A 10253-nucleotide genomic window follows, 5' to 3' on the forward strand; every position below is an offset into this window, starting at 1 on the left:
AGACCAAGGGTCCTCTGCCCACCTTTCGCTGTGATGTCTGTGAAAAGGAGCTGCCCCATTAGAACGGAGCACCTGTGAATGACAACACGAATGTCACGCGCAGCTTCTTCGCTTTACCGGACAAGTGCGACTACCTAAACGTGAAGTTGTGACGTGTGGAAATACTTTGTGCGATGGACTGCATGATCCAAGGCTTTCCATGCGCGGCGACGGCGCGAAGGGGGCACGAGCACTACAAGCCCCGATTAGAGGCGATGGTGCATTGGCGAAGCCCCATCTGTGATACGGCAGTCGAGGACCGCAAGCTGCGACAGCGGATGGGTGGCCGTGGCGAGGTTGTACAATCGGGTGAGACCCTGTATTGGGGGAGCAGACGGGCGAACAAGGTTCGCCAGCTGACCGGTGACAGCATCGACCGAGGCCGACCTTGGGTACTCGGCCTCGTCTGGATCAGCATCAAAGAGTTCCGCCTGTTGAAGGTCAAGAAGAAGCACAGTGAGTCCTTGGGGCGGCTCATCGAATGGAACGTGCACCCAGAAAACAGCGTGGGCTACCTCTGCGTGCACTGCTGAGCGACGGCATCAGGCCCATGAGGCTGATGGACTGACACTTCTAGCGAACTTTAACACAGGTTGAAGAAGAAGAAGGCGAAACACGCACGACACTTCAGCTTGGTTTATGCAAAATGGAAGAAGAAAGCACGCATATGTGTACATGATTCTAAAACCACACAAACAAACAAACACATTGCTCCATGCAAATAAAACGCCGCAATCTTAGGACTTGTTCTGAGCACTACATTCAAGCACCAGCAACGCCTGGTCAGATTATAGATCACGACGTTGACCGACACGTGAGCACACCGGTCGCCGATTACGTATGGTCAAGGGACACTGCTTGTCTCACCAAAACAGAGATTTCTTTCTTTGAAAGTGCCAAAACTGCTACACTGACGCAGTTTTCGCATTTCCGGTTAGTCACCAAAGCATCGAATAATAGAAAGGGTGAGAGCTGCGTCAGTGCGCCCACCATATTTGCACTTTCCACACAGAAATCCTTTTTTTGGTGAGAAAAGGGTTGTCTCTTGACCATGCGTAATCGGCGACTCGTGTGCACACGTGTCGGTAATGCTCATGTCCAGTAATCTGACCGGGCATTTCCGCTGAAATGAGTGATGCGAACAAGTGCTAATATTGCGGCATTTCCTTTCCACAGAGTAATGAATTTGTTTGTTTGGTTTTAGATTCATGTACAGCCTCCCATAGTTTTGTTTATATAGCGCAAGCGGCGACCGATCGTCATGTATGTGCCTTATAATTGTATTCACTGGACGAATGGGGAGAGTACGCCCACGCCCACAGAACTGTCTGTTGTGCGGTCCTCTGCTCCGCTGGTGTTCTCAGCGCAACACCCCCCGTCTGTTTCTTATTTTGCAAGGCCGTTTCGCTTTCACCAAAGGTAGCTAAGCAGAGTGGAGCACAAGGTTTTTTTTATAAGATTTGTTATTCATCGCATTATTTCTCGCTGCGGCCTGAGCCCATTCTGGCCATAAAACCCGTACTTTTCTAGTTTTATTGATCTCTTCAGTGGCCTTCCGCACGTTCTGCGGGGCAAATGATCCGAAAGAAAAATCGAAAGCGCATTTTTGAAACGCATGCGCTTCAAATAACCACGATTTCTAGTGAACAAAGTCGTTCAGATGCAGTGGCAGCAAATAGCGTTGCAGACGACACTCATACAGCAGATAGCGCTATGGGTGTGCGCGTACTCTCGCCTATTTGGCGGCAGAACACCGTGCCAAGGCGCCGACATGCCCATCGGTCGTCGCTCCCGCTATATTACTAAAAATTGCGGAGTCTGTACTTATATGCGAACCATGAGGAGAACCTCGTAGACCCGGCGAGCCAACGGCGAACCATGAAGAGAACCTCGTGGACCCGGTACCTGGAGAGAAGACTCGACTGATGAGCTGCAGTGGCGCCAGAAAAAGCGCTTCCTGCATGAAGGTCGGAACCAAAATTTCCCCCTCCGATTGTGGTTGCGGCCGCTACCACTAAATTGACCTTTTCCGGAGTCTCGCTGACGCCATTTCCCGGCAGTTCCTTCAGTAGTAAGACGCCCTTCCGCAAAGATTACAAACAGCCCTTAGGGCTACCAAAATGCTGCATGGCGGACTAGCGCTCGCTGTGCCCAAAGCCCAATCAATATCGTCTTGGCAATAATAAATTCTGTCCCCACACTACACTTCGTTTCGAGCACCCAGTATTATAGGTAAAATTATAATATAACTAATGCTTATAGTAAAATAAACTTAGTTATTAGTTACTAGACCTATGAAAGTTTGGATTAGTTAATATAGTTACTTATTAGCTAATCAATTAGTTAATAGAGCTGCGAATCGTCAATGTAGCACGGTAACCTAAAAGAATCTCAAACCGCACCAGAAAAAGAAACTTGCTGCATAATAGTGTTCACATGGGCGCCGATATTGCAATAGGTATTACAAATAGGCATTAGTGGCAATTTACAGTCATTTAGGCGCCAACGATAAAAGAGGCATTTGTAGGCACAAAAACACCATAAAAGCGCTTCGTATGCTCAAATTTATTCTCAAAAACCGACGCGAAACAAATTATTGGGAGGAAATTCTGTAATCAATAGGTATGAATCGCGTGGGACCTTAACTTCAACAAACCCCAGGGGACGAAGCGAAAAAAAATAACCGAGCCCGAGCCGCGGCGCTAGTGGGAACAGGTTTGTAACCAGACCGTACTGGCAGACCCCTGGTCTTTACGGGTCCGAATACGTCTGTAGTACCTGCGAATTTATTTATTTATTTATTTATTTATTTATTTATTTATTTATTTATTTATTTATTTATTTATTTATTTATTTATTTATTTATTTATTTATTTATTTATTTATTTATTTATTTATTTATTTATTTATTTATTTATTTATTTATTTATTTATTTATTTATTTATTTATTTATTTATTTATTTATTTATTTATTTATTTATTTATTTATTTATTTATTTATACTGCAGCCCAATTGGGCTATCTCAGGAGTGGGTTGGTGCATATAATGCAAAACACTTTTCTGCACAGAATAACATATAAAAACACAGCACATTTAAATTCCCTTTCTCATAAATTTAGATATAATAGATGATAAGTATAGCAAGACATTGAAATTTATGATAAACTGACATAACACAGTCAATATAAATTCTCTAAAAAATTTTCCAAGGGCAATGACCTAATTTCACGTGGTAGTACATTCTATTTTTCAATTGTTAGCGGAAAGAAGCTGTATTTAATAGATTAGTTCGTGGATGAAAAGTTGCAAGGTTGAGTCTGTGGCTATTTCGAGTAGGTTTAAGCTTATCGGGCGACAAATAGCTGTTCTGTAATGAGTAGCGCGGTGTGTTCTTAAGAATATGTAAAAGTTTAAGAGATTCGCGTTCACTGCGCTCGGACAGGGGTTGTAATTCGACTGTATCAAGGTTGGATGACGGTGAAAAGCTTCAATCGAAATGGCGGAAAATAAAACGAATGGATTTTTCTGAACAATTTCTATTGTGTTAATTTCAGATACTCTATAAGGGTTCCAGATGATACAACCGTATTCTATCATGGGTCGGATGAGCGTTTTATATGTTAGCAATTTCGTTTCTAGTGGAGCTTTCTGCAATGCACGAATTAGGAAGCCCAGCTTTTTTAGACCTTCTTGCATGTATAATCAATGTGCCTTTACCAAGTCAAGGTAGGTGTGAAGATGACGTCCAGGTACTAATATTCGTTCCCTTGCTGTAGGGAACAGCCGTTGAAAGAATAATTAAACAAAGAAACGGAACTGCGTGTACTGAAAGATAAAGTGACTGTTTTTGTAAAGTTAATATATATTCATTTGCCATGTCTGGCACCACCTGCAAAATTGAGCAAAAGAATAATTTAGTCATTGAATAAAACATGATAATCATTTGTGTTAATTACATTGTATAACACGCAATCATCAGAATAGAGGCGGATGTTTGCGCATATATAAATATGCAGGTCATTTCCATACAATAGGAACAAAACTGGCCCCAGGAACGAACCCTGGGGAACTCCGCATGACACATGTACTACAGAGGAATTTGAAGAGCTTAACGAAACTTAGTGGGAGCAATCATGTAAAAAGCTAGCAATCCAATGAACTAAAGCCGAGTTGTTCAGTACAACGCGAAGTTTATGAAGTTTTGCGTGGGTAACGGTGTCGAAAGCCTTAGATAAGTCTATACAAATTGCGTCAATTTGGTTTTCTTTGTCATGAACGTGGGCAATGTCATGGGAATATTCAACAAGCTGAGTTATTGTACTTAAGCCGCGACGAAAACCATGCTGAACGTTACACAAAATGTTCTTACCTTCAAGGAACTCCATAATAAGACTGAAGATTATATGTTCGAGAAGTTTACATGATTGAGACGTTAATGAAATCGGGCGATAGTTCAATGCTGACTGCTTGTTGCCGGATTTAAACATGGGAAACATTTTTGCCAATTTTTATACTAACGGGACCGTACAGTAGATAAAGATTTATTAAAAAAACAGTTAAGTACCGGCTCGTCCAAACACAATATCTAACCAGAAAAGCATTTCATTTCATTTCATTTATTTACTCTCAAGGCACAGGGCATTACAGGAGGAGTGGGACAACAAATATCAAACATAAAGTTAAACAAAACAGCAGGATTAGAACAAATTACAATGCACTCTCAGAAATGATTCATTTGAACACGTTGGCGTCTGTGATTGAAACGATCGATGCAGGAAGGTGGTTCCAGTCAGTACATGTTTTAGGGATGAAAGAGTTGAAGTGCTGGTTCGTATGGCAGAAGGGAACGCCAACCTTGTATCGATGGTCATTGCGTGCTGATATATAGCCTGGTGGAAAAAACAGTGAATCAGAGAGGGTTCTGTTAGTGTGATAGATCTTATGAAAGAGGCAGAGACGTGAATTTTTGCGTCGTATTGAGAGGTTAGACAAATTGAGATGAGCCTTCATTAATGTGACACTTGCAGTTCGAGAGTAATTAGACAATATTAAACGTGCTGAGCGATTCTGAATGGATTCAATGTTGTCTACGAGCATGTGAATATGATGATCCCAGATAGACGACGCATATTAGAGTTTTGGCCGCACTAATGTTTTATACAGAAGAAGCTTTAGGTTAATTGGAGCAAGGGAAAAAATTCGACGTAAATAGCCAAGAGTTCGGTTAGCGTTGCATGTTATGTAATCAACGTGAGCCTGCCATGACAGGTTGTTAGAGATGTTAACACCGAGGTACTTGTAAGAAGAAACGTTGCTTAGGGGGCTGTTGTTAAGTAGGTACGAGAGGGACGCAACTTTTGACGGATTACGAGTTATCCTCATTGATTTGCATTTATTTGTGTTAAGTTTCATTAGCCAAGTATTGCACCACGAAGAAATATTTTCCAGGTCAGATTGCAGGGTGTCAGTATAGTTAGAGCACGAAATTTCACGGTAAATAACACAATCGTCGGCAAATAACCTAATGGAAGAGGAAATGTTACGAGGCAAGTCATTATTATATATTAAAAAAAGTAAGGGACCCAAAACAGAGCCTTGGGGCACACCCGAGGTTACGGCAGTAGGAGGAGAGTTACATTCATTAGCAGTCACAAATTGCTCGCGGTTATGTAAGAAGCACTCGATCCATTTTAATATGTGTGGGTCAAGACTTAGTTTACTCAACTTTAAAAGTAGTAATTCATGACAAACTGTGTTAAATGCTTTAGAAAAGTCAATAAATACACAATCAATAAAAGCACCAGGATCAAAAGCAGAGAACAAATCATTAGTAAAACATAAAAGCTGGGTTTCACAGGAGTAACTTTTTCTAAAACCATGCTGAAAGTTGGTAAAAAAAGAATTACTCTCAAGAACGTTGACTAAGTTGCAGTAAATGATGTGTTCTAATAGCTTACATAGCACACTAGTTAGTGAGATGGGCCTCTAATTGTAGGGATCGTTGGTGTTACCTGACTTGTGAAGCGGAATCACCTTCCCCAATTTCCAGTCGTTTGGCAGGGTACTTTATTCCGAAGACTGTGAAAAAATTCTGGACAGTATGAAGGACGAAAACAATGCGGTGTTTTTTAGAAACTTGGAATTAATTCCATCATCTCCGGGAGAAGAAGCAGGCTTGAGATTTTGAAATAATTTCCTTATGCCAGCCCAATGAATGTGTACTGGCTCTATTGGATCATAGTTGTGAGTAGACAAGTTAAGAACAGAGGTAGGCGCCACGTTTACAAATGATAATGCGAATACCCTGTTAAGAGCTAGGCAACAATTTTCTCTTGGAATGAATGATTCGCTCCCAGAAACTAGGTCAATTTGTTTCTTGTTATTTCCACCGATCACCTGCCAGAATCTACGAGGATTAGTTACTAACAATGAAGGCAACGTTTGTTCAAAATATGAGTGCATGGCAAGTGAGAGTGCGCGTGCGTACTCGTCGGCTACACGGCGATAATCATCCCGTCTATTGATGTTGCCCGAGAGCTTTGCACTTCGAAAGATGCGCTTCTTTTTATTAAGTAGCCGCCTTAAATTTCGCGTGAGCCAAGCAGACCGATTGTTATCGGTAATTTTTCGGAGCGGTATGAAGCGATCGGTAACTTCCGCGATTTTAGCTTTAAAACGTAGCCAGTTTTCGTTTACCGAGTGTTCAGAAAAGCTAGAAAAAAAGTCGTGTGAAAATGTCTCCAGTTCAGCATTAATTAACGTGTAGTCAGCTCGTCCGTAGTCTCTGATTACTTTTGTAGTTTTACTAATTTTGGACGGCGTGTTCGGTACAAGAAAATGAATGGCTGAGCGATGGCTGAGACCTGGTACGACTGACAGAGACTGGATGAGATCAGGGTTATTTGTGAACACCAAATCTAATATGGTAGAAGTAGTAGAAGTGACACGGGTTGGGGTGTTAACCAACTGGCTAAGGTTAAACTCTAAGCATGTAATAATGAAAGAGGTGGACTCGGAATTACTGGAGTCAGGTATGGTACAAGGCAAGTTCCAATAGAAGTCAGGGAAATTAAAATCGCCTAAAAGAATAATATGCGAGGCCGGAAACCTAACATGAAGCATGTTAAGGGCATCGTACAAATCTGAAGAAAAACGAGCAGGAACATTAGGAGGCCGCTAGCACGCACAAACAAGGGCGTCTTTATTGTGTAAACGAATACTAACGCACACGAATTCTAGAGGGCAAGCGAGAGCTACGTGCGGTGACTCCAGATCGGCTGCAACAGCTATGAGAACTCCGCCTCCGGAACGCGATCCACGGTCGCATCGATAAAACTTGTATTTTTTTTCGCAATTTAGAATTTCAGAGCTGTCAACTTTCGCGGAAAGCTACGCCTCTGTCAATACGACGACGTCTGCAAGACAGGTGCCGATCAGAGATGACAGAGCGTCTCGCTTGCCCATTACACTTCTCACATTACTAAGCAGAAAGAAACAATTGTGTTTGACAGTACCACGTCATGGATTTGTTTTTTTGCTACGAATACGCTTGGACCGATGAGCTAGCAGGGCTTAGGTTAGTGTCGTTTTCGTTGTTATCGTGAACTGGATCAACCGGCAACACACTGTCGGTGCCTCCGCAGTACACATAGCTTTTCTTGTTAATAACAACCTTGTTATATTTTACTGAATACTTTTGACCACTGGCTTTACCGAAATCACTTAGTGTTTTCCTGGCTCTGTCCGTGTGGCTTTACAGATGTTTTCGTTAATGTTAATGTTTGTATTGCGCAACTTTGCTTTTTTGGAAAAAATAGTATCTCTAACTTTGAATTACGCCAACCGTACAACAACAGGGCGGCACTTGTCTGCTACAACAGCCCCTAGTCTGTGGGCTCGCGATATCGCGTCGTCTGAGAGCTGTATCTCGAAAGAACTTGAAAGAATTGACCTAACCTTTTCCTCTGTGTCTGACCATGTTTCGGATGCGGTATCACTAATTCCGTGGAAGACTAAGTTGTCTCGTCGCGATCGGTCTTCGTAGTCGTCAAGTCGGGCAACCGAACAATCTAAACGCGATTCCTCGGACACATTTTCAAAAGCATTCACCTTTTCTTCAAGATTTGCTAGACGTGTTGTTAAGTCGGACACTTTGTTATCAAGAACGTTTTGGTTATTTTTGACTTCTTCAATGGATGCCAGAAGATTGTCATGCCGCTCATCTAGGTGCTCCGTTAGGCGACCTATAGCTAAAAGGACTTCATCATTCTGCACTTTCGGGTCTGGCTTTGGAGGAACAGGATTCAGTTCAACTTCACCTCCTAACAAAAGCAATTTCACAACATGTACACATTCACCAACAGTAAACATAAAACGTTTGGGCATGGGAATAGCAGCAAACATACGTTGTTACATCTTCTACAGTGAATAGAATAACCACCAACCTGGGTGAAAAGACAGAAGTGGTTTTTAGCGACCATTGTCGCTGCTGCTTTCCCATGCCCACTGAAAGGGTGATGCTTCGAGGACGAGCTTATGTAGTCCACCGTTGTCGCTGTCGATGTCGTTGCGGCCTTCCTCAAACGCTCCGATGTCGCATCCCACAGTGGGTGAGGCGGTTCCAAGAAATCAGTGCCGATATCGCTCCAAGCCTCCCGAAGAGGGCACGTGTCGGACTTGGGTACGTGCGCCGCAGAATACACGCAGACAGGGATGCACGTTCCGATGACGACGGCCAACTGGGTGAAGACAGAAGTGGTTTTTAGGGACCATTGTCGCTGCTGCCATCCCATGCCCACTGTCAATTTTATCACGACCGCATTTTATCATTGTCAATTTTATCAGGACCGCAGGATTTCTGATTGTCCTGGTTGAAAACTAACTTTAGAACCTTCTCTACAGACACGATTATATCGCCAATTGAGTAATGCGACTCGTGTGAAAAATCGGGTATATCGAAGTTGCCTGTTATGAATACTGACTGGAAGTACTCATTGAAGGCGGTGGCGATAATTATTGGTCACTAGAAGGAACATTGTTAACTAGGGTAGTAATATTAGAGGCTTGAGAGGGTATAATTGAACTCCGAAATTTCCTAAGGTAAGTTTTCTGTAAACCTTATAATGTAACCTTAAAGTAAAAATGTTTAAATAAATTCATTTTCAGGCGGAGCTCTTCTTTAGCTTCATTAAATTCGGCGTTTTTAAGGGGATTATCTTTTCGTTTTGCACGCCTTAACTTCGCAACCCGACGTGACAGGTGAAGTATATCACGCGAGGTTCAAGGGAGGCGAGGATTTTTCTTTTTTGTTTCACGGGGTCAAAGCGCTGTAGACCGGTTGCAACATTATTTTTGAAAGAAGCCGCCAAGGAATTCACATCATTCGATAAACTATGTTGTTCAAAATCGTCAAAAGAATCGCCTAAATAATCATTAATGGAGGAATCGTCGGCGCGTGAAAAATCAGGAAATGCAGAGTAAACAAAGCAATTGTTGCGAACCGGAACAAATAAGGAAACCAGAACAGCTATGGGATCAGAAATCCCATCGGTCACCTCGCATTCACAGACATTATCTAATAGATGAGGACTAACAAATACTGAATCAAAACGGCGGCACCTCTTGTGTTGGCTTCGACGATCTGTTTCAAACCAAAAGATAATGAAAAATCTAGAAGAACTTTGCCTATTTCTACGTCAAAACCGGTGAGAGATAAAGAAGGCAACAGAATGCCAGGGGCGTTAAAATCGCCGAGACAGATGAAGCTTGAAGACAATATACGCTCGTGCATGAACGTAGCTGACGCGAGCATCTCAGCTACGTTCGATGACGGTGGACGATAGATGGGAAAGTTCCCGAAAAAGACCTTGCACCAAACGGATTCGGTGCCAGGCGGGCTGAGGAGTACTAAAAATTGAAGGTCAGACCGCGAAAATAACGCAACACCTTCCCTCTCCCATGTCGCCGATCAGTTCTAAGAACAGTAAAACCTGGTGCTGTTACCATAGAGAAAGAAATACTAGAAAGAGTGTACACACCCATAGAGGCCTGCGGCCGAATGACTGTAGTGTAATGTAGCGCGCCGAGCGGGTAGCCAAACTACTAACCGTAGTTTCGTACCTTAACTTTCGGTTTCGGTTTCGCGGACACCGACCTTGGCGGGTAGTTTGAATGGCTGGAAAGCGCTGCTCCCGGCGACGGGCATCGGTACGG

General features: G+C 42.8%; 1 pseudogene; it reads right to left on the reverse strand.

Annotated features, from left to right (window-relative positions):
• Positions 1-7441: 7441 nt before the first annotated feature.
• Positions 7442-8833, reverse strand: LOC144160767 (uncharacterized; annotated as a pseudogene).
• Positions 8834-10253: the final 1420 nt, after the last annotated feature.

Source organism: Haemaphysalis longicornis, unplaced genomic scaffold (genome assembly GCF_048455015.1).
Source record: "Haemaphysalis longicornis isolate Haplotype H1 unplaced genomic scaffold, Haemaphysalis longicornis Haplotype H1 scaffold_11, whole genome shotgun sequence".
In the NCBI taxonomy this organism is placed as follows: Eukaryota; Metazoa; Arthropoda; class Arachnida; order Ixodida; family Ixodidae; genus Haemaphysalis; species Haemaphysalis longicornis.